At 52.3% G+C, this 24,875-nt stretch overlaps 1 long non-coding RNA gene across 1 annotated transcript in view; it reads left to right on the plus strand.

The window, feature by feature from the left end:
* Window positions 1-13,761, plus strand: part of LOC123391351 — a 64,404-nt gene extending 50,643 nt beyond the window's left edge. Inside the window, exon 4 of the long non-coding RNA XR_006605987.1 lies at window positions 39-13,761. This is a non-coding gene — a long non-coding RNA (uncharacterized LOC123391351). The remainder of the gene's footprint in view (window positions 1-38) is intronic.
* The last annotated feature ends 11,114 nt before the right edge of the window (window positions 13,762-24,875 follow it).

Here is a 24,875-nt window from a genome sequence, read left to right on the forward strand (position 1 = left end):
CCCTAAATGTACACCTCCTGGTTTCTTATTTTCCCCAGCAGATCCATAAAGATCAGGAAAACGGAATCCAGAGATCATAGACAACGATCCCAGGATTCCAATCTTCGTAAAGCATGAGCCTGGAGAGCCTAAAAGGAAACTGAGGATGGAATGTCCTGTCCGCCCTTCTTCCATTGACAAAACATCTTCCTCGGGTTTTGTGTCTTCCACAATTGGGACTGGATCTCTTTACATGTTTTTCCCTACTTAGTGCTGATGCAATTCCAGAGACTGAACTCAACAACTGTCAGTTCCAAATACTGGGTCCAAATCAACACAAACACAAGCACAAACACCATATCCCAAAGGAAAGAAGACCTAGTCCTCCTTGCTTTAGAGTGGAGAAAAGCAGCCCCTCTCCTTGACACCACATAGTTCTGGAGAGTGTAAGGCACGCTCATGGACTCTCCAGTTCAGTGTTTGTTGCCTTCCTGGGGAAGGATCTGCAACCTCTCCATCTAGGAGTCTTGAGAACTGCCTCTGCTGTTGGCTCAGATGCCTGACACTGAAATAAACCTGCCCTCTGAGGAAAGGGGATTTGGAGGTGCCACCTGTAGCTAGAGGAGGGCTGGCCCTTCTTCTACCTCCCACTTTGAAAAGCTGATGACTCTTTAAGATTTTTGGATTCAGGAAGCAATGAGAGTCTCTGCATGTACTGTAGGAAGTAAAAGAACCAAAGCACACTGGTGGGCTAGAAGAGGAGAAAAATATAAACCATTTAAATATATTAAATATTGCCACCACCACAATAAGTCATTAGTTGAGAGGAAGGGGCGTTGTGCAGATGTGGCCCATGCAGCACAAGTACCCCAGCTGCCGAGGGGAAATCCTTACTCGGGCACTGGCAATGGGTTCAGCCCTGATGTTGGCTGTGGCCAGTTGTCCTGGTGCTTATGTTCTGCTGGCAGGACAGGATGTAGCTAGGGACAGAGAGATAACTGTGTGTTCAGGAGCAGCTTGCATTCAGGAGTCCCTCCCAGGGTTTTCCCAGAGCTGCAGTCTGGCTTCCCAGCAAGGAGGCCTGAGACTGCCCAGGGAGCCCTAGAAGAAGGAACCCAGGTGGGCCAGCAGAATGACTCCACCCCGACCCTGACCCAGCTCCTGAATGGGCTTCACCTCTCATCCTCGTTGAGCCGTTCCACAGACCAGAATCAGGCCATGAGTGGATGCTGGGGCTCTAGGCAGTAATTCCCTGCTGCCGCCTGGAGCAGCATGATGTCTGTGAGGACTCGGTATTCCTGGTCCGGGAGAGAGGCACAGGATGCGCACGAAGCCTGGGTGGGGAAGCTACAGGGCCAGGTGAGGGCTGAGCAGTGGGACAGGGGACGGGTCCTGGGTCTTGGCACACATGGCCACCCTGCTGAATGCAACTTCATCCGGTCCCAAACTGTACTCAGAGGCAAATAGAATTAGCCCCTCCTCTGGGATATTCTACTTGACGCCTTTTCTAGATCCCTACTCACTCACTAGATGGGTCTCCCACTTCTTTCTTAGCATCTTATCCCAGGAAATGTGAGATGGATGGGATTGGATGAAGCAATGGAATATTCTTCCCAAGGGTGTCTCTGATAGGGGCTGCCTCCCCTTCCCTACAGGAAGTGCCACTTATGCTCACCTTATTATTTTTGGAGTGGTTGATCTCATTCCCTTGTAAAGGAGACAATCATTTTTCCTTAGAAATAGCCCCTGGTCAGGACTAGCATCTTACACACCCCCCTTCTTAGGCTGTGCATAGGACAGGACACAGGAGGGGGCCGCTGAGACACAAACAATGAGACTGGGGTCTAGAACAAGCCCTTGGGTCCAGAGAACGAAAGATTTGTGATCCTTAATAGGGCTCCAGGTCTGCACCCTGCAGCACAACATACTGGGATAACAGAAGGGAGCTGCAGAAGCCTCAGGCAGGCAGGGGTTTATGGGTTCCTGACCTGTTACTGATGTGCAGGATCCTAACTTTACTCTTCACCACAGGCAATCTCTGAGAGAGAGACTGCGGCCCATTCACACAGAATGCATGCAGCTTTGCCTTCAGGAAGCTCTGGTGTTTCACCCATCTTGGGCACCAGTCTAGGTGCAGACCCTTCCCTCAGCACTGAGCTGGGCAAGAGACCCCTGTTCACATGGGTGGCTGTGAGGCTATCGGGAGGAGAGGTTTCTTAAGTACGCAGAGCTCAGTGCTCAGTACAAAGACACTTTGCTCCCAGTTCTCTGGACTCTGGTCCCTTCTCCACAGTCCTCAGGATCAACCAGCTCCCGGTAGTCCTCCATTGCAGTTTCCAACATCACCAGGTCAATGAGGAAAGTGACAATGTATGGGACAACACCCTGTGTCATGAGGGGTAGGTTTGGGATGAGTCCCTGCTCTCTGGTGCCCACAGGGGACCACAGGGGACCACAGGGGCCCACAGGGGCCCTCCCCTGAAAAGGCTTCAGCGTCCTGGCCACCCCAGCTTCTCCCATGGAATGGACGCTTAGTTGCTTCCTCTCAATTCCCTTTCATTCACCCTCTCAGAACATCAGGCTCCTCCTAATCCTCTCCAGGGCCTGCTTTTTGAACTTCAAAAGTCGCAGGGTCCCTCCCTGCCCTGGGTCCCTCCCAGCCACAAATCAATTCTCCACCCAGCCTGCTCTGCCTCCTACTGGTCATTTGGAAAGAAGATAATGAGAAAATCTGGCAACAGGAAGTGGAGCTGGAGTCACACGTCCTTCCTGTCCTGATTTGGAGGCACCCAGTACTCAGGGAGGAACTCTTCTCCTCTGACCTTGGAGGCCCTTTCCCTCAGGCACGCTCACCTTCTTCGGCAGCCTCTTCTGCACTTTCTGCAGGTGCCTCACCAGGGTGGCAAATTTATTCTAGGGCTGCTCCTGGAGGGCTAAGGACAAGATCCTTGAGAGTAGAATAGCCTCAGTCCCCTTGCGCCCACCATCTTTGACTTCAGACCCTAGACATCTGACCTGCCTCTGCTAACACTAATGCTACATTACCCTGAAGCATGCCATGAGTCCTTCTAGAATAATCTGAGTTCCTCCATTGAGTCCATGTGTGACCTTGAGCTTGGAACATGCTCAGCCTTAGCCTATTTTCTCATGGGCAAAAGGGAGAATACAACCTACTTCCCATGGTCTCCTGAGGACTCAGGGTCCTATTACGGTTATCATTATTGTGGCCCACAACCAATCCCCACTCCATCTGTGAGTAGAGGCCTGTCCTCTGGGCTGTCCGGGTTCATATTGGCCTCCATGTGGACCATCTCCATGGACACAGAGAGACCTGAAATCTAGCCTAGGGAGTCTGGATGGGCAGCACCAGCTTGTCCCAGCCCCAAAGATAATCTTCAGCCCGGGCTGCCAGCACATTCATGCCAAAGGCTTTTGCACCCTGAGGATCGCTTCAGGCCTTTCCCTACTTCATCCACACATAATCATGCCTCCTCACACCCCTCCTGTCCTTCTAGCCTGCAGCTTCCGTGCTACCTTGGTGAGTAGTTTCCTGCCCTGGGGGTTGTCTTCTCTGCAGTGATTTATAAAATTGTGAAAGCTGAATAGAGTGAATAGAGTGAAAGAAGGCAGGTTCAGGGTAGGCATAATGTGGCAGGGCAGAGGGCGAGTCCCTTTTCTTGGAGAACCCCCACATATCCAACTGGCTGGCTGAAGGTTTCCTCTGGGCTCGTCTGTGCACTGAGGTCTTTGTAGGACATGGGAGGGAGTTCTTCTGGGCATCTTCCTGGGCATCCCTACCCAGCTTAATTAAACAGCTCAGTTTGGGTAGGATTTTAGATTCCCATGGGCAGAGTTCAATGGCTGCCATGTCACCACGTGGAATTATTGAATTCAGCTCAGCCCAGAGTGGGGCATGGAGGAAATTGGATTTCTCAAGCAAGACACATGGTGGCCTATTCCCCGGGAAGGCTGAGAGAAGAAGCCCCAGGCCCCAGGTCCTTTGGCTGTCAGCACATTCATGCCAAAGGCTTCCGTTCCTCGAGGAATGCTTCAGGCCATTACCTACTTCATCCACACATGATCATGCCTCCTCATACCCCTCCTGTCCTTCTAGCCTGCACCTTCCATGCTACCTTGGTGAGTAGTTCCCTGCCCTGGGGGTTGTCTTTTCTGAACAGCTTTGAAAATGTTTGGAAGCTCTTCCTGAAGAGAGGAAAGAAGTTAGGCTCAGGGGAGGCTTAACGTGGCAGGGTAGAGTGCGATCCCTTTTCTTGGAGAACCCCCACATGTCCAGCGGGCTGACTGTGGGTTTTCTCTGGGTTTCTCTGAGCACTGAGATCTTTGTAGGACATGGGAGGGAGTTCTTCTGGGTGTCCCTTCCCAGCTTAATTGAACAGCTCAGTTTGGGTAGGGTTTTAGTTTCCAGTGGGCAGAGTTCAATGGCTGCCATGTCACAACGTGGAATTATTGAATTCAGCTCAGCCCAGAGTGGGGCATGGACGTAATTGGATTTCTCAAGCAAGACACATGGTGGCCTATTCCCCTGGAAGGCTGAGAGAAGAAGCCTCAGGCCCCAGGTACTTTGGCTGTCAGCACATTCATGCCAAAGGCTTCCGTTCCTCGAGGAATGCTTCAGGCCATTCCCCACATCATCCACATATGATCATGCCTCCTCACACCCCTCCTGTCCTTCTAGCCCTGCACCTTTCATGCTACCTTGATAGGTAGTTCCCTGCCCGGAGGGTTGTCTTCTCTGCAGAGGTTTTTGAATGTTTGGAAGTTCTTCCTGAAGAGAGGGAAAGAAGTTAGGCTCAGGGAAGGCATAACGTGCCAGGGTAGACTGTGAGTCCCTTTTCTTGGAGAATCCCCACATGTCCAACGGGCTGGCTGAGGGTTTGCTCTGGGCTCCTCTATGCACTAAGGGAGTTCTGGGCGTCCTCCTGGGCATCCCTTCCCAGTTTAATTGAACAGCTCGGTTTGGTTGGGGTTTTGGTTGAACCATGGGCAGAGAGTTCAGTGGCTTCCAAGTCACCACGTGGAAATATGGAATTCAGCTGAGGCCAGGGTGGGGCATGGAGGAAATTGGAAATCTCAAGCAGGAGGCATGGTGGCCTGTTCCCCAGGAAGGCTGAGAGAAGCAGCCCCAGGCCCAGGTCCTTTGGTCAGGGTTTGCTGCCTCCCAGGAGGTCCAAGCTGACTGAGGGGGAAAAGGACAGGCCTGTGGGAGATCCCGCCTCCATCCTGGTCCCTCCCTTGAGAAGCCTACTCACCTGGAAACATTGTCCCATGTCCTCTTCAGGCAGTGAATGGAGACACTCTGCAGAGCCACGAGAATGGCATGCAGGGAGGAGTAGTTCCCCAGGATCTGACAGACCTGGGGAAGGAAAGAGAAGGAGCTTTCAGTGGGAGAGCAGGAGCCCAAGATGCTCGATAGCTTCAGTGCCCCCTTCAGCTTACGGCTCCCCCCTGGATGAAGCTGATGTCCAGGGAGCTGCAGAAGGGCACAGGTCAGCCCTAAAGAAGAACACTGCTGGCAAGAGGGAGGATTTTCCCTCACTGCAAAGGAGGAGTCACGTAGGAACTGAGCGTCCCAATGTTGGGCCATGTCCCCGGGAGGAAGAGCCTAGGGACCACAGGTCTTAGAGCAGGGCCTTCAGCCCTGAGAAGGGAGCAAGACAGAAGAGCAGTTCCTGAGGTTCAGGGGAGCCTCAGGGAGCTGGGCCTCCCATAGCATACCTTGGCCACCCAGATCTAGTGGTCCACCACCACGGCCCTGTCCCGGGCTGTCATGCTTGGGTTGCCAAAGCATGTGGGGACGATGCAGCTGGCCACAGCATTGAACTGGGCGATGGCGGCCCGGACTGTGGGTGCCAGGTGCTCATTGCCAGGCCTGTTCCTCTGGGACCAGATGGAGCCCAGGCACTGATGAAGCACCACCTTCTTGAACAGCTCCTAGGGGACAGGGGGAGGTTTGTTGAGCCACACACATGTTCGCACATGCAAGACTCATGTCCTCGGGAGGGGTCCCAGGTCAGAGCTGGAGCTCAGGAGGCTGCGAATGTGGCCTGAGCCTGCTTAGAGAGCCTGGATTTCATGCTACTCTTCTTCTCTGAGGAAAGCCAGTGCAGGATGCCCCAGGAGCCAAGAGAGGCAAGGGAAGGAAGGAAGGCGTGTGCACCCTGATCATTCCATGTCTAGGGGGCTGCTCCAGGTAGTGCAGGGGGCATCTCCTCCTCCAAATGCTCATCCCTGCAGTCCCTGTCTCCTTTCAGGTGTCCATTCTCACGTGGTGGCTGAAACTATGGCTTTCCGTGTAGAGCCGTGTCTGTCCTTCAGGACACATCCGATCCTAATCCAGGTTGATGGTGCTCCCAGGCAGATGGTTGGGCGACCGCTGGACATGACTGCACACAAGGAGCAACCCTCCTCCCCCCGAGGGGACCAGAGCCTTCCCATTTATGGTCTCTCGGTTCTGACTCGTTGCATCTACGTGGAACCTCTCCCTCAGTCCTTCTCAGTGTCTGTCTCCACAGTCCGCAGTTGAACAGTAAAAGCTCAGGTCTAAAAACCCTGATGGATTTCCATGTTTGGTAAGGGATGCAGCTGAGATCTGGCCTCATAACCTAGGAGTCCACATCAGGGAAAGGGATGTACAGGGCAGCTGAGAGCAGTAGAAAAGCTTGCCCTGCCCTTCTATCCTGAGTGCCCAGATGTTCACTGCATCCATGTAGGTCAGTTGCTCTCCCACCAACTTGGGAGGGAAGTCCAGGAGGTCAGCCTTCTTCTCTTTCAGCTCATTCTTGTGTTGGCTAGAAGCCTCTGGTGTTGCAGTGGGTTCAGTGGCAACTGGGATAGCTGGAGTGAAAACTTTCTTGCAAACTGATGGCCTAGCTGCTGGGGTTAGGACCCGTCACCCATATAGGACATGGAGCCCCGTCCCAGTTCTGGAACAGCTGAGGAATGAGGCTATAACTGACCCTGAAGGTGAGGGAAGATGCAGAGCCAGGATTTCCTCTTGTTCCATGGGATGCCCTTTGGCTGGCTCAAATGCTTGAGTGAGTCACAGAGCTGACATTGGGGCAGGAGAAAGGGAAAGTTTCAGCGACATCACTGACATTCCATGTGCCTTTCCCTAAACAGGACAGATCCCATGGCCTTTCAAGGAATACCCAGCCCATGAGACCCATCCCAGATGGCCTTCTCTGCTTGCAAATCCCCTTATCCTCCACCTCAGCCTCCTTGAGCTGCAGAAGTTCCTGCTGCCTCAACAGAATGGGGGCATAGGTGTTCAGATCCCAGTCATGCCACTTGAGGTGCACATAGGCCCCCTTGACCTCCACATGGGCACTGTGCCAGGACTGCCCTATACCCTGCAGTGTCTTCTCAGGCCAGGTTCCCACAATGGGACACAGAGTGCTAGGGAGAGTCATATGTGGAGCAGAGTCAGAGACCTGGTTTTTCCTTCCCAATGCTATACCCACAGAACCATTCTTTCTGTGGGGGCCCCACAGAATGACCCCAGCCCACTTCTAACCCCTCTGGAGCTGTCCTTGCTGACAGCTGACCAGGATGGATGAATGACCTCCTATAGGTAGGTCTTTTTCCCCCCTCAGTCATACATCCTCCATGCAGACCAGTATCAGGGATATATTGGAGGCCAATTTGTAAGTGTTCTGGTCCCCACACCAATTCTCATTGGCCCCACTTGTGGTGGTCATCAGAGGTGGACATTCAAGGGGACAGGCAGAGAAAGAATGAATCACCCAAAGGATGGGTGTTTAAGGCACCAATTCAGCCCACAGTGGGCTCTGCTTCCCAGGGAGCTTTGCAGCCCAACCACAGCTCCCTTGGACTCATTGGCTTCTTCACCAGAAGCCACCCCATTAAGCTCTCCCATAGAAATCAAGACTTCTGGGAGATCCATGGTTCTGAACATCCCTCCCCAGCAACAACATTTGTCATATCCCACCCTGCTCTGTGGAGGCAGCAGGCCCTCCTTCGGAATCCAAAGACCTATTGTGTTCTTCCTTGATCTTAGAGTGCATCTTCATGGTTCCAACAGAGGTGGATCCATTTATCCCTTGAGTAGGCCACAGAGTTGGCCCATCTGATGAACTCTGGACCTGCGTTCTTTGGATGTGGAGAGTGCCTAACTGACCCTTGGACACAATTTAGATCCAGACATTGTCTCTACTTTACCCATTCACTGCTCTTAGTGACTAGAGACTGCCTGCATTCCTAGGTGTTTAAGGCCCATGATTGAATGAAGTCATCCCAAACAAGACTGCAAATCCTGAGTGACCCTTGGGCCGCTCTGCCTGTTCCCAGTCTCCCCTGAACTGGGCACTTAAAGGACCACAACCAGGACTAACTAGATGGAATCCCAGAAGTCCTTTACAACTAGAAAACCTGCCAGCTTTCCATTTCCTTTTCATACACCCAGAAGGGCCACAGACTTGTAAGGGTTGAGCCTGAACGCATCTTCCCTGAAGAGAGAAATGTTCAGCGGGAAGATGCCCAGCATGTCCAGCAGCCCTTTCTACAGAGCCGGGCCCCAGAGAAGCACGTGCCATGTTTTCTCCCATGACTTCCCACAGTCGTCCTATGAGGTTCATCTTCTTAGCACCCCCACTTTTCAGAAGAGGAAAGAGTGGTTCAGAGAGGTGCTTTACCATTCCTAAGACATACAACTAGTAGATGGAAGGCTCACCCTTGTGCTGTGTATGGAGTGAGCACTCAACTATTGAACTGCTGATCCTGGACCTGCTCAGCCTACGTGACCATCTGGTAGATGGATCACATTGTTGTGATGTTTGAGAAGCTTCTATCCCAGAAGGATAGGAGCAGGGAATGTACGCAATTTTGCACTGTGCCTTCTCTGAGCGTCAGCATTGTGCAGACCTCATCCAGGGACAGGAATTATTTCTTTTCCACCAGGCAGACAAGGGGGTGGGTTTCGGGAGCTATGTAGTCAGCTTCAATGCCGTGAACCACCAGGAAGAGCAGGGTCTGGACCTCAGACTGCATCCTTCCATCTCTTTGGGAACTTGTGCTAGATAAGGGACTTGAGAGTCCACCCAGAAAAAGGTTCTATGGTGAAAACCTAAAACCAAAAGGTCTTAAGCTTCCAAAGGACCATCTAGGCTTAAATGTACTGGTGACTTCAACATGTGCTGTTAGCTGGACAATGATAGCATATCTGTCTCTTCATAGCCTGTGTGAAGAGCCATGTGCCTTGGAGTCATGAGGAAAGAGCCCTACTGTAGAGAGGAGATAAAAGAGGCTGAGAATCTCCAAGCCTGCTCAAGATCATCAGCCTTGGACCTGAGAACAGTCCAAAGCATGGGTGGCATGGCCTTTCACCTATGCTGATTAGGCTTGGCCTGTTGATTTCAGGGGGAGAAAGATTCAGGGGAAAACCACCTTCCTTGGCAGGCCCCAGTGCAGCCAGTTGTGTCTAGCCTGAGTTCTGGCCTTCCCCTTATCATCTGTCGGTCCACACTCCTTGGTCTGGGCCCCATCTTCCCACCCCTGTGGCTTCTACTCCCTTCTACAGACCCCAGGGCAGAGGGAAGAGCTCCCACAGGAACTCTCCCCAACTGTGGGTCTGGCCTGCTGGGATAGACCTCCCCCAACCTGGGGATGGCTTCATGGCACCTTCTCTTTATGCTGAGGCGGATGGAGCCTTCAAGGAACCCCAGCCTGAGTACCCTAAACCCCAGGCTCCAGTGACCCCAGGGCTCCCAGGGATCACTGACGGCCTTGAGCAAGTCTTGTCCCCCCCTCCCCCGGGCTTGACTCTAGCTCTTCTCACTGGTCTGGGGCCCCAGTTCCTTTTGGTCACAAATGTCAAACATGCCCATGGCATCCTCCCACAGACGACAAACTGCAAGGCAGTGGTAACAGTCCAGCCCAGCCAGTGGCTCTTCTGCTAGGGCGCCAGCCATGCCTAAACTCTCAGGCCTCAGGCCTCACTGTAGCCCAGTGACCACAGACTGGGAATTGCTCAGAGATATATATGACACCCAGATGGCAGATCTCAACAGGGGCAGACCTGGCCCTTAGCTTCACGCTGCACCACACTCCTGCTTTTGGTCCTCCCCAACACCTGCACCTGGCTCGATGCCTCACCCTTGGGAGCCTGCATTTGCCTGGCAGCTCCCCCACCATATAAGGGCCCAGCCAGGATGCACTGCGAGCCTCTTTCCATGGAGTTGGGTGGTCTTGGGCTCCTCCCTCCTCACCTCTCCCACCCCCCACCTTCACTTGCCCTTAGAGACCTGGATCTCTGGGTGACTTCCTCATGCTGAACCTGGATCCCCAACTCACACATGCTTCCCACGGGCTTCATATGGACAAGGCGGGTGAGCAGGGGAGCCTCACTGCCTATCCATCTGCTATGCCTTGACCTCACTGAGGCCTCACAGTGGAAATGTTGATTCACATTGAGGTCTTTTGGGGGTTGGGGTGTCTTCCTGTTGGCATGAAGCTGATAATTAGGAAGAAAAGTGGTTATAAATAAGGCTGAAGAAGGACGACACATTCATTCATTCAACAGATAGTATCCAGATCCTACTATTCGCTAGGCCCAAACCCTGATGCTGGCAATAAGTTTTATTTTTCTGTATACAGTAAAATTCCCACAGCCCCGGTCCTCTGGTCAGAAACCTCGCACGATGTTCTCTTCCACCTCTCCAGCCTGCCTATGCCATGACCATTATCCAGGGGTCTGAAGGGAGGTGTGTGGACGCCTACAAGTCCGGGCAGCCCTCTTCATCCAAAGGCTCTTCCTTGTTTAAACCCCAGAATTTCCCTGCCTGGTGGCCCCTCAGACCCACCCAACTCGGGGTGCCATGGGAAAACTGTAGGCTGGGGGGCCAGAGTGCAAAAGGTAAGGCCCCACTCGGCCCTGACCAGCTGGCGGCCTTGCCAAGGTCATGTGGCAACTTGGGGCAGGGCAAGGGGAGGAGGGAGGCATGATCACCAACCATCCATTCCACACACTCCAGGGGCATGGCCCTTCCTGCAGAACGAATAAGCATTTCATCCCAGAGAGACCTCCGAGCCTCCATCTCCACCCATCACTGCAGATGGCTGCTGGCAACAGTGTGGTGTTCTCCAGAACAGTGTCTGGCTTTCTGGCCTGGCTACAGATCCCAGAAAGCTGGGGCAAGATGCTGCCCAGGCACAGCCTCCCGGGGCCTGGAAGGCAGGATGGAGTGTGCAGTGGGGAGCCTCCACCTTCCAGGCCTATGGAGGGAGGCTGTTGGGGCAGCTTGAGGAGCCAAGGGCGGGGGCCAGACTGCCTGGCTCTTCAGTAGCCATGTGGCCTTCTGCAAGCCACTCCTCCTCTCAAGCCTCAGTCTCCTCCTCTGTACAAACCGCAGAGAGAGGCTGACCACCAGGCTGAGCAGGAACAGTGGGACTACATGAATAGCCTGGTGGGTAGGTGCTTATTATTCCCTCTGTAGTGGCCACCCAAGCCACCTGGTCAGACTACCCCAGAATCTCTGGTTAGTTTGTCAGAGTCTGAACGGCAGCATCCACGTAGTTATTGCTGGGGTGGACACCCTCATTTAGGAAGAGATGGAAGTAGGGAGGTGAGAGGGTTGAGTTTGTGAGGTCCCTTGAATGTCTCTTGGGAAAGGTTTATCCTGGAGGTAGCTGGGAGAGGCAAGGAGGGGAGTGTACAGGGGCACCGTCTGTGTCCAACACCAGTGGTGGTCTCCAAGGTTGCATAGGGATTCTAGAATCAGGTGAACCTTGCTGAGCTTCACTCCTTGGGGCCAGGTGGATGTGGGGGGGGGACAGAGTGGCCTTCACAACCCCCTCAGATCTGGGGCCTCCCACCAAGAGTGTCAATACACTGCCCCCATCATCACTCAGGTGTCTTGGGTATCTTTCCTCACTCTACATGGTCTGCCTGTGGAAGCCCCAGGAGGGGCTGAAAGAGGTCGCTTGTGCTTCTTCTATGTTTTCAGCTCCGACATCCACTTGGGGTCCTGTCAGAGAGCTGAGGCAGGCTGGGTGGCCTCTGCATCCCCCAGAATATGGACCTGAGTCCATGTGCCCTCTGAATGATGCTGCAGATAACCCCTCCTACATTAACATCCCCACCTGCTCTTCCCAGATCCCACTCCATTTCCCCTCTCTCCAGGGGCTGCATCACCCCCAAGTCCTCCCATGAGCCCAAGGATGTGGTGTTCGATCCATTGGCATCTCCATTTTACAAATGAACAAAGGAAGTCTTGGGGGGGGGTAGGTATTGTGTGCAGGGCCTTCGTCCCCCTGCAACCCCACCACAAGGGACAGGAGGTGAATCCACTATACCATACAGCGGCCCAGAACAGGGCTCTGGACCTGGAGCGCCTGGGTTCAAATTATGCCTCTGTGCTTAGCTGGTGTGGGACCTTTTGCTGGAAGGTCCCTCTGTCGGAGCCTCAGTCTACTCTCTGCAAAAGGTGCCAGGATGAAGGACTTGAACACATCCATGGTGCACACCTCAGTGAGGGTCCTGGGCTGCCTGCTAGGGACCCAAGGACTGTATGGAAACCCTACAAGGCAAAAGGGTATCTGGGAGGGTGGCCCAGGATCATAATAGGAAGCATAAATGGGGTGGGGATGGTATGGGTCTAGCAGCCCCTGGAGTAATGTTGGGAGTGACTGGCTGGAGGGACCAGGGATTCAAGCAAGAAGGGAGTCTGGGAGTTCTGGTTAGAGGGCAGGGCAGGGGCCAAGGCTCATTTGTGAGGAAAACCTCAGGTAGTACTGTGAACCTGCAGAGACCTCAGGCCCAGTGACAGAGCCTCACATGTGGCCAGGAGGGGTGCCCCGCAGACGATCATCATGTGTGGGAAGGAGCTGCCCCCCCGCTCCCCTCCATCCTCTGCACCCTCCTTGTGTATCTCCCATGTAGGACCTGACTCACAGCTTCTAAGTCAGGCTTGCTTTCTGAGGGTGACAGCAGGAACCAATGGGATGACACCTTTAACACAAGGCTATTTGGAAGTTTCCACTGGGGTGTACAGTGGAACCCCAGCCCCAGGCATTCTGTTTCCTTCATACCTAGAGCTTTCCAGGCCTCTGGCCCCTCTGAAGATTTAGGAAGCCAGTGGCCACAGAGGATCCCCCTGGTTTTCCCCCTGCCCCAGCAAAGCCACGCATTCCCTAATTCTGAGGGTCTGTTGGTTTCATTGTAACTCATTTTTCCCCCAGCCAGTTACTTAGGATGCTCTGGGAATGAGTAATTTGATTCTGGACCAGATCCACCTGGGTTCTAGTGTTCCCTGTGAAATGGGGCAATGATAGAACGTCACAGGTTCACTAGGGCTGCTAGAGATGCTGTGGCAGAGGGTGGGCCACACAGACCACAGTCCCAGGGCTCTGTTGTGCTGCCTGGCTGTGCAGGGATCCCTAATCTCTCAGAGCACAAGCATGGAATGGGGCTTACTTTGCTTAAAAGGCTTTGGTAAGGAGAGCTCCAGGTATGGAGCCCTCATCCAATGCTTTAGTGTGCTCCTCAAAGTCTTCTCATTACCCTCCAGTGAGCATCCTAGCTCATGTTTAAAAACAGAGCATATACTTGTCCTGGGGAACTCTAAGTTTCAAAACAGATTGGGACAGAAGACCACTGAGTGTGCTCCAAAACTCATTTCAGTGTTTCTTCCTCTTCATGCCTGTGAATGATGCATATTCTGTTTCCTTTGCTTATACTCTATTTAAAATTCAGTATTACTCTTATGTTTTAAGCATTTCTTCTGTGCTCCAATAAACGTTTTTTAATGGCTGTGTATGAGTCTCTCTGTTTAATCTCCTCTGTGATCAGATATCTACATGATGTCCATTTCACATCTTTTTTACACTAGTCTTTGCCTGAATGTGGGGGTAACTGTCTAAGGATAGCTCCTTTCTATGAACAGACCGAAGAGATCCTGCATCTCACACTTTTTTCTTTCCCTTCTCGGCTGGAGCTGCACCTCCTCTTGTGGATGAAATTGTTGCTACTAGAACATCTGCCTCCCTGCATTCATTGAGTTTAACCTAGTGCATTGCTACTAGAACATCTGCCTCCCCGCATCCATTGAGTTTAACCTCGGGCGGGTAGGAAACCAGTAAGTGCACCTGTTAAACCTGGAAGGAAAGTGTCACTTGATGGCTCTGGTGTGAGGGTCTGAGGGCCACTTCTTGCAGCCAAGTGCAGAGGCTTGTGATGGCTTTTCTGCTGGTTCTGTTACTCATCCCTCTCTGTGTCTCTGGCTGTCTTCTCTAGGCTGAAGTTGTGGGAAGCCTGACCTCCAGCTCTCCCATGCTACCCCTGCCTGTTTTTATTTTTTATATTTGTTACTTTTAGATTATTGCTCAATTTCCAGAAGCAACAAGAGAATCCCAAGTTCCAGGCATTGTTTCCAAAAAGTAAGCACTCTGGTGTCTGTGGTGAAGAAGGTAACCCTCCAAGGACTAAAGGCAGAAAGAATGAGGTTTCTGGTGGATTTCAGAAAGCATTTGGGCTGAGGGGAAGCTCTTTGGAAATAAATGGAGGCTGTGCAATCTGCCTCTGCCCCAGGGGGATGGTCTGGCTCTGGTGGCTCAAACAGAGGCTGGAGACAAGGAGGATGGGAGGGACGGTGGCAATTGGGCATGGTCTTCCAGACAGTGGAAAACATGCTGTGAGCCCTGGACCAGGGAGCCTCACCACCCAGCACCTGTCTCCTTACCTGCAAAATTCAAGTCACTGTGCGAGCTCGGCAGGTGGTGGGGCTCAGCTGTGGTAATGGGATGAAGCAGCCAGGATGGCACAGGGCACCTGGGATGGCTCCAGTACAGGAGCAGCTACGAACAACATTCATTCATCCATTCAACAGATATTTATGGAGCTCCCATTCGGAGGCTGGGTGGGAACGCCAGAGACAAAATGTGTATTTGGGAGACTAGATCCCCATATCTCGTAACAAGAGATGCAAAAGCGTTTTTCAGAGCAAAGAGGCCTCTGGTCTCATCCTGAGCCCACCTCCTATCCCCCTGCCCTTTGGACCTCAGTTCCTTCTGCCCCCGCCCAGGGATGGGCTGGAGGATCTGTAAGAATCCGACACTGTGTTTATGACCCTCCTGAGGTCTGCATCTGGTCATTGAATCATTTTCCTTGCAAGGAGGTGGGGCTGGATTGGTGAGGTGACATGTCTATCTGCCCCTCAAGACTGGGGATCTACAAGGGCAGGGATTGTAGGCTGTCAGTCACTCTGGTATGTCCAGGGCCCAGCATGAAGCTGACACAGGAGAGGTTTCCACAGGTATCAGAAACCTGCTACTGCTTAGTAAGGTCTGGGAGGCTCAGAGGTCAGGCGTGAAGTCCCTCTGTGGGCTCTCAGAGGAGGCCCACATCTCCCCTCACATTGGCAGGCTGGCCAACACACTTTCTCTATACCGTATTACTGGGGAGGTACCAATAACTCCCAAACAGGCCCCAAATGGACAAAACCAGACAATTCTTTACAACTAGCATCACTGCCACGTACTCGGTCTCCAATACTCACACAACCTGGGAGGTGGAGGTACTATGTGCCTGGTAGACGGGGAAAGGCTTCTGGACGCCATCAAGAATGGGTCAGCCAGTCCTGGGCCTGGGGCTGAGCTGAGGGAGCTGATGGCACATGCTTGTCTTCCTCCAGCAACAGTTTTGCAGCCCTTAAAGGAAAACCTGGGGTGAGAATCATTCTGGGGGTCTCGGGGTTCAGTCTGCATGGGGGAGGCTGGACGGCTTTGCCAAGGCAGTCAGCAGTGAGCAGCAGAGCTGGGATTGGCATGGGCCACCCTAACATAGTTGTCTCATTATTACGGAGGGGTGCTAGGAGGCACTGAGATTCTCACAGATGAGGGGAGTGCAAGCGCCCATATAGCTTATCTCACTCCTTGTATTTTTAATTCTTAGGCTCACTGAGGGTGTAAGTGACTGATGGGCCCTGGGGAAGAGCTCTGGGCTGGGGCAGGGAGCTGCAGGTGGGTGGCAGGACAAGGGAGAGGGTGAGGAAAAGGCAGACAGAAGGTGTCACATGTAAATCTGTGGGCCATAATGTTTTTATCTTTTGTTTTGTTTTGCTTCTGGATTCAGAACAATGGTTGCTAGTCATTGTGGTGTTTTAAAACACTTAGAATGAGGGCTGGAGACGACTTGGGAGAGTTGCCAGGAACACCATAAAGGTGGATTTATTAATTCTATTTATTACATAGCTAATTAAGTCAGGCCTGAGGCAGTGTGTACTCTTGTGTAGGTGTTGTCTTAAAAAAGCAGGGGAAGGTATATTGGGTTTGAAGGAAACTCAGCGTTTTTCCTTAAAACCACCCAGAAACGTAAGCATTTGTAAAATGCTTATGTATTATGTATTATGCACCAAGCACTGTAAGAGGTGTTAATATATTCTCTTAAGAGATTGCTTTTTTTTAGAATTTCTCACCCCTCCTGCCATCATAATTAATAGGTGCTAAGAGTTTTCTTTTCTTTTTTTTTTCTTAACATTTTATTTATTTATTTATTAAAAATTTATTTGACAGCACAAGTAGAGGGAGAGGATGAAGGAGAAGCAGGCTCTCCACTGAGCAAGGAGCCAGATGCAGGGCTGGATCCCAGGACCCTAGACAGATGCTGTACTGAGGGAGCCACCCAGGCACCCTGTGAGAGTTTTTAGACCTAGGATGCAGGTAGGAGAAGCAAGCCAGGGGTTCCTTGGCCCAACACTAATGACCATGGCTCAGACAAATCCATTTTCCACCGCAGGCTTCCAGATACTCTGCGAAGGAGACAGTCCCCTCCCTGTCCCTGAATGCTCTGCCAGTTCAAGGCAGATCCATGTTTCTGACGGTTCCTCTTTGGTCATTCTGCCAGGGACAGCCAAGAGGGCTCCAAGCCTTGAGTGGACCCCAGGCCTGGGGATCCCAGCCCTGAACTCTTTCCTCTGCCCTTGATGACCCCAGAATAGATCAGTTCAGCGACTGTCAATCCATGCCAGGCCAGGGAACAAACACAGCAGTACACAAGATCAACTCGCTTTGGCCCCAGGAACCTGGATTCCCCAAGGAGGGCTTCGCCTGGTCTCTGAAGGGGGTTTGGGGTGTTCCAAGATGGCCACGGGTGGCGCCCACCAGGTACAGAGGCCCCTGACGGGTATCCGCCGGGGCTGGGCGGACCGGAAGTTCCCCTCAGGCCTTCCCTCGCTGCTCCACTGTGCCCTGAGGAGAGAAAAGGGCCGGCCACACAGCACCGGGGGACTGGGCGGGGGACTGGGGTCCTGGAGTCAGCCGGGCAGAAGAGTGGCGGGAGCCGGCAGGGGGCGCAGCCAGCCCCCTCACCGGACAGGACAGAACAGAACAGGAGGCTGGGCGAGGGCGCGCCGGCCTGCGGAGGCGCGCGCGGTTGTTTCCCGCCCCCCACCCGCCGCAGCGCTCCCGCACCTGCCTGTCCAGCCCACCGCCTTCTGCGGGTCTCTTGAGCTCGCCGCGCAAGTAGCGCCTCCCTGGGAGGCGGGATTTCTGGGCTGCCGGGGGAGGGCGCGAGGGATGGCATTGGAGCCCCGCTGACTCAGGTACTGCGGGGCTCAGGCGGGGGTAGGGCACTAGGGAGGGAGGGAGGCTGGGGCGCTCCTGCCGGCTGCCACCTGCTGCTGCGTCCGCGGGAGCGGGAGGGGGACCTGGCGGACAGGTTCCTGGTGGCCTGGTGCTCCTGCGCCCCACAGCCCTTGCCCCACAGCCCCCGCTCCACTTCCCGGTACCCGGGGAACGCGTGGCGCCCTACTGACATTGAGGGGCCCAGCACCACTGGGCTCGTCTGCCCCCAGGAGAGACGCCTGTGCTGATAGGCTTCTTTTCCAGAACTTGATGGAAAAGTTTGTCCCTCAGACTCGCTGGGCTCCCCTGCCCGATGGGAGCTGGCTCTGCCCGCGCAGCCTGGGCCCCACTGGGCCCCCTCTACCTCCAGTGCCTTTTACCCAGGAGCCCCAGGATGCAATTCCTTTCTGGCCCATGGACCCCTTCTCCCCATCCCCACCCTTCCACTGGGGCTGCGACCACCCTGGGATCACTTCCATCTCCGGCCCCCTACCCCGCAGGTCCTTGTCCACCTCCAGGCCTGACCCCTGGCCCCTCTCACCTCTGGAGTCACTGAAACCCTTCCACTAGGGGGCCACTGGCATCTGTGATCCCAGACTCCCAGGACTCCCCTCCACCTTGGAGCTCCCTACCCTGTTTCCTCTAGGAACTGCTGTGCCTAGAGCACAGAAACCCCACATTCTCAAGCCAGGTGTCTTTGGGCCAGGGACTCAGATATCCTCAGGGACCCTCCTTTCCTGGGCCACATACCCCTCTCTTTGCAGGAGAGACCAGAGAGAGCAGCAGGCTTGGGGATCCTTCTCTCCAGCTGGATGAAGGGGCAGAAGCTGGGGTGTGTGTGGGGGGGGGCTGCTCACAGGTGGCCTCCCTGGGTAAAGAGCTGCCAGGAGGAAGCTTCAGGGTGAGGCCATGATATGGAAACCTCAGGAAGCAGTAGGACTGGGTGCAGACTCCAGGCCTCTGGCTTGGGCAGTGGGCATTTAGTGGCCAGAGCCCTACAGGGCCAACCCCGTCCAAACCCACCTTCATCCCCCACCCCACCCTGGTTGGGTTTTTTGTCTTGAATTTGCACAGCACCCTTTTCTCCAGTATGAAATTGAAAGCTTTGCTTTGGAAAGTTCTGTGTCCAGGAGGCTCCTGGGCATCCACTTACTTTATTTCCTGAGGCTAGTTGAGGAGGGTGGCATCTTTGAGACTTTAATAGCAGGTCTCCTGGTCCTTCCTGACTTCCTTTTTTTTTTTTTTTTTTTTTTTTTTTTAAGATTTATTTATTTGAGAGAGAGAGATAAAGAGCGCACCACAGAACGCATGCAGGCACAGGTGAATGGGCCAGGCAGTGGGACCGAGAATCTCAAGCAGACTCCCCACTGTGTCTGGAGTTAGGTGGGGCTTGATCCCAGGACCCTGAGATCATGACCTGTGTCAAAACGAGGAGTCAGAAGCTCAACCAGCTACAACCACCACCACTCGCCTCCCTTTTACAGATGGATTACATCTACGCACTGTTAGGTGCTTTGCCTGGACCCAGCTAGTCTTAGAGCAGTCTTAGGACACTGTCTCTTGCCCAGTGTATCTGGTCAGTACCAACCCATGCCCCAAGTGTGGGAATGACTTCTTCCTGATTCCTTCTTAACCCCCTGTCCAGCCTGCTTTGCCCACCCCCCTCCAGGCTGTCCTAGTTGTATATATTGGATCCTGTAGATTGTGGGCACCATCAGATCCTCACCCAAATGAGAACATGGGTCAGGGTTATGGAGTGAATATACCCTTTAGGAAACATTAAAGGATGTAGCATAACTGGTCCAGGGTCACCCAGCCTGTGAGAGGCATGGGTGAGATTCAGACTGCACTGGGTGCTGCAGCCATTTTCAGCCCAACTTAGTGTCCAACCTGGTCCCTGCAGGTTCCTGCTCAGCACTTTGCTTTGTGCTGAGCTGGGCTTGCTTCCTGCCTGTGAAACCATTTTCACAGTGTGTCCCCAGCCCACCCTCTCACATTCAGCATCGGTGCTGCCTTGGCTGGCCTCTGTTGATTGTGCCATTCCTCTCTATCCCTTTGTCACACCTCCGGCCCACTGTCCTACTGCCTTCTGTCCAGTGGGCCAAGTTCTGAGTTTCATGCCTGCACTTCCTCTCAACTGTGCTCTGTTGAAATCCTCTCTGACAGGGAGGACCTGCTTATCAGAGCAGCTTGATTTGGAATCCGTCTTCCCTGGGGGTCAGAGATTCTGACTATCATGTCCCCAGCCTCAGCACTGGGGATGCCTGCCCAGCCTATTGTGGGTGCTCGTGGAGCTCTGGGATCTTGGAGAAGATTTGCCATGAAAATAGGCATTTATACATAATACGGAAGAGAAGATTTGAGGAAAATGAGTGGGTGTCATCTGGTAATGTTTGTGTTAGGATGGTTCTGAAATTTCTAGGGCCTGAATTGTCAAGAATCCTAGATTGCCCAGCCGGAAGGACCTCAGGTAGATCAGCTGGGCTCTTCACCTCATTTGACAGATGGGAAGTTGAGGCCCAGAGCTTAGTGCCACAGAGCACGTGTGAGGAGAGATGTTAGTGACAGGAAGAAACCATAGGGTGAGCAGGAAGTGGCTGAGCCTGGGCTTTGTCTATGCAAATGAGTTGCTAAAACAGTGGGCCTGAGGCTGCTGGCCCTATCTAGTGCCCAGCAAGAAGTAACACCAGCCCACTCCTTCTGAGGTTTAACTCATGCCAGGAATGATTCTCAATGTTTTATTTGTGGGCACCTGGGTGGCTCAGTTGTTCAGCTGAGGTTATGCTCCCAGGGTGCTGGGATCTCACCTCACCAGGCTCCCAGGGTGCTGGATCTCACCTCACCAGGCTCCCAGGGTGCTGGATCTCACCTCACCAGGCTCCCAGTGTGCTGGGATCTCACCTCACCAGGCTTCCTGCTCACACCCCCCCTGTGTGTGTTCCCTCTCTCCCTGTCTCTCTCTGTCAAATAAATAATAAAATCTTAAAACAACACCACCACCACCAAAATGCTTTATTTGCCTGAGGAGATAGGTCTGTTATGGCTACCATTTTAGTGCATGGAAATATAGGCACAGGGGAGTTAAAGGAGTCCAAGGTCACACAGCTTGTAAGTGGAGGAGCCAATATTTGAACCCTGGGCAGCCTGCCTCCAAAACCTGCATTATTTTTTCCCATTGTGTATGTCATTTTTAAAAACCGTTCCCTGAATTCTAACATAGAGAGACGTGTAAACATTGTTAAGCATGTATTTTATCGATCATCACAAAGCTTAGGTTCTGAATCATTGCAGCAAGCTGGGGTGGGCTTTGATGTCAGACCTGGTTGGAATCCAGTTTCTGGTGCTGCATGACCTTAGGTGACTTCCTCAGCCTCAGTTTCTGCACTGAGTTTGGCAGCCTTGTGATGAGTAGAGCGTGTGACAGTGCTTAGCAGGTTTGGTGCCTGGCGAATGTTTAATAAATGGTTTTCTCTTCTTAATAATGAGGATTCTAAGTTGTGCTGATTTTGTTAAGTGGTCCGAATACCTTCCTCATCGGTCAGTTGCCTGTCACCTTGTAGGTACTTGTGATGAGTCACTTTGGTAAGTCACTATATATAACTGAAACATTTGGGGGTAGTGGGGGGACACCCCCCCCCTGTCCCCACTGCCCCTGCATTGAAAGTCTGTAACTTAAAATGTCCCACCTGTGCCTATTTTTTTTTTTAAACATAACCACTTTGGGACAGTGAAAGTTATATGTCTTCTCCTTAGGGTTGTGATGGAGCCTTTGGGAACCCACAACAGCTTACTTCCAGTTTCTGTCTGGCATGGTGATGTGCCCAAACTTATTTTTAACAACATTCCATCACATTCCAGGCACCTGGAAGAAGGAATATGTTGAACTTCTAGGAAATTATTTTTTGAAACTGTTTTTATCCTGAGGAATAACCCATTTAAAAATCGAATGACTTTTATGGTTGACTTTTCCCACCTTACATAATGCAAACTGACCCATTGTTTTCAGCTCCTTCTGCAGCAGTGGCAAGAGCAAGCCTGTGGGAGTCCTCCCCAGGTTGGCCCCAGCGCAGAGCTGCATCATTCTACACACCCCTCATGCCTTGTCTCCTTGTCTGTGAGGTGGTAATGATGGTGCAGGGAGCTCCGGGTGTTGTCGTGAAGGTTACAGAGATGGGGGTGTAAACTTTGAACAGTGTGCCCCACATAAAATGCAGATCTAGTGAGCAGAAGCAGCTGCTCACATTAATTGTTGATACCAAGGCACTGGAGTTCCACAACAGCCTATGCCTTTCTTTCCTGGGTCCTTTTTGTCTCAACCACCGCCTTAGAGAAAGTGACTCAGCAAGGCTGGTGCTTGTGGGGCCCTCTACAAAGCCAGCTAATTCACGTGGGCAATGCCCTGGGGATAAGAGGTTTTCCTGCGTGGTAGGACCCCATTTCAGAGGCTTAACTAGCCAGTTTCTCCTAACTGGTCCTGTCCTCCAGGGTCAAGATGAAGGCCTGCCAGGAGACTGGTGGTCTCACCAGAGTTTTCCGCTGGAAGCATGAAGGACCCCATGGGGCCTCGTGCAGAATGACATGGGTGTTGGAGGGAGAACAGGGGGGACATCGCCTGTACCATCATGGGCAGGTCACTATATCTGGCTCAAGCCAGCTTTCTTTCCATCTGGGAAATGGCAGAAGACCATGCTTTTTCACAGGAGGGATGAGGGTTTAGGGAGGTATTTGGTGACTCTGTTGGGGCTGCGTGAGTAGCAGAGTTAACCGAGGGGCCTTGGAGTAACAGACTTGGGTTCAGGTCCCCACTGCTGCCCCATAAAAATAGATCCCTTGGATAAAGCCATGGACCTCAGTGTCCTCCTCTGTGCACTGGGGATAATACCTAGCATACAGGTTTGGGGCACAAAGCAGAAGGCCATATTAGGAGTTTAGAGCAGAGCCTGGTACTCACTAGATTGTAGTTTTATGGTGATACTCTGGCATCACTGGTGTTGCAGACCTGGTCCTACCCTCTGGAAGCTTTGGCTGTGTGACAGATGGCTTCTGAGGCCATGGCTGACAGAAAGAAGCGGTGTCTGTCTTTTCTTAAGATTAAGAGTACAGAGGGGCACCTGGTGGCTCAGTCGTTGAAGCATCCAACTCTTGGTTTCAGCTAAGGTCATGATCTCAGGATGGTGGGATTGAGCCCTGAGGTGTGCTCTGCTCTCAGTGTGGAATCTGCTGGAGGTTCTATCTCCCCGTATTTGTGTGTGTGCACTCTCTTTGTATCTCTGTCTGTCTGTCTGTCTGTCTCTCTCCCTAAAATAAATGAATCTGTAAAAATACACACATACATACATACATTAATTAATTATGGGTACAGAAATCAGTGATGGAGCTGGGCTGATGGGACGCTTGGCAACACAGACAGTTGCACCCTGCTTGAAGGCTTGGGAGTAGCTGCGGTGTCACCAGTGGTGATGGGGGTGTGAGGAAGTTGCCTCCTGCAGCATCCAGAGAGGAGCTTAGATGGGGAGGGTTCCAGGGAGTAAATGCACATGGGCAGGAAGCATGTTCAGGCAGATGAGTGTCAGAGGGTATCCTCATGGATGGGGAGGCACCCTTTCTCCCTGAAGCTACCCACGAGTGGAGGTGTGCCTCCTGGGGACATAACTAAATCATTGGGGTTTAGCCTCCTAAGCTGTTAATTTATGAAGACGTGGTCAAGACCTTGTCCCGCTGCTTTTTAAAGAGAAGTAAATTAAACTGTTCTTTGGGATGACGTTGTCTTCCAAAGCCTCATTCAGTCAGTGACAGAGCTGCTGTGGGCTTTCCAACTTGTCTTGAAAGCCTGGTCCAGGCAGGGTGAGAGATATTCCCATCTCTTGGGGTCTCTTACCCTCTGTGCTTGTGGCAGAACGTGGTTTTGTTACTGGTAAATAAATAAACAGGCATCTTGTGCAGATCCTTCAGCTCTTCGTGTGGCTGCGGTAGAGGAAATTCCCATTCACTGGCACAGACTGTGGCTGGACGGGCGGTGTGGCGGGGCTCTCACCGAGCATCCTCCTTTCATGTAATCCCCGACCAGACGTGAGTTTTGTGGTGTTGCCACTTTCCTGCTGGCCAGGACAGAAGTTGAGGCCCAGGAAAGTTACACTTTCTCACTGTAGTAAGCAGCAGAGCCATGTCAGCCGGTCTAGGCCCTGGCTTTCAGGTCTGTTTGCTGTGAGCATTTCCTCTGGTGTTTCCAGCTTTGGTCTGTTTGACCTGTCAGACTATTAATGGTGTTTTGATAATTCCAATAACTCTCGACACTGTGAAAGATTAGCTCTTCGCTTTTTGCTAGAAATGTTTCTTGCTGTATTTTCCTTTTAATTTTTTTTTAAAAAAAGTCAAAGTCCCAAGTTTCTGCCCATTTGAATTTCCCTGAGTCTCCCTGTTGTGAAGTGGTTTGGTTTGGGGATTTCTAGGGCAGGGGCCTGACATAGTTGGTGGTGGCTTTGCATGGAGGAGCCCAGGGCTCAGGACTCAGACTGGGGACTGGAACAGTGTGAACTGTGGCCTGAAAATGTGTTCATGTGTGCTGAGGTGGTGCCCAGATTCTTTTGGAGGATAAACTGATCAGTAGGTTAGAGAAACACTTGATGGAATAACACTGATATAATTTTGTTTTTGTATTCAATCCTAATTTTGTGTTTTTGTTTTGGTGTAGTGCAGTGTGCTCTATGTTCTAAGAAAAAATTGGCAATCAATTCACACAGTATCATGATTTAATAATCCTTCCTCACTCACTGGGTCATATTTCAGGTTTTTATATGTAGTTTCATCTGTTTCTGAATTCTGCATTTTGATTCATTCCTTCATTTTTAAATTTCTTATTTTAAAGATTGTATTTATTTGAGAGAGAGAGAGAGAATGAGCTAGGGGCAGAAGGAGAGGGAGACTGCTCACTGAGCAGGGAGCCTGATGTGGGGCTCAGATCCCAGGTCCCAGGACCTGACCTGAAGGCAGATGCTTAACAGACTGATACCCAGGTGCCCCCACATTCCTTCATATTTTTATTTTTCCTCCAGTGCTGCACTGTTTGGCTGGTTGCTTCTATTTCTGAGGGAGGGAGATGACCCCCTCCCCTGTTCTTCTAACAAGTTTGCTTTTGCTGTGTTGACTGGAGAAGGGCCAGGCTTCCTGAAGGTGAGTAGGATGGTTCAGTGACACCCAAAAGGCAGTGACTATCATTGTTCCCTCTTTGCTTCTATACCTTAACCCACTCACTCTTTGATGGTGGCAGCCACCAGCAAATCTCCTGCAGAGGACTGCTGCCT

This window comes from Mustela putorius, unplaced genomic scaffold (assembly GCF_011764305.1).
Source record: "Mustela putorius furo isolate JIRA1106 unplaced genomic scaffold, ASM1176430v1.1 tig00000224_pilon_pilon_pilon, whole genome shotgun sequence".
NCBI lineage: Eukaryota > Metazoa > Chordata > Mammalia > Carnivora > Mustelidae > Mustela > Mustela putorius.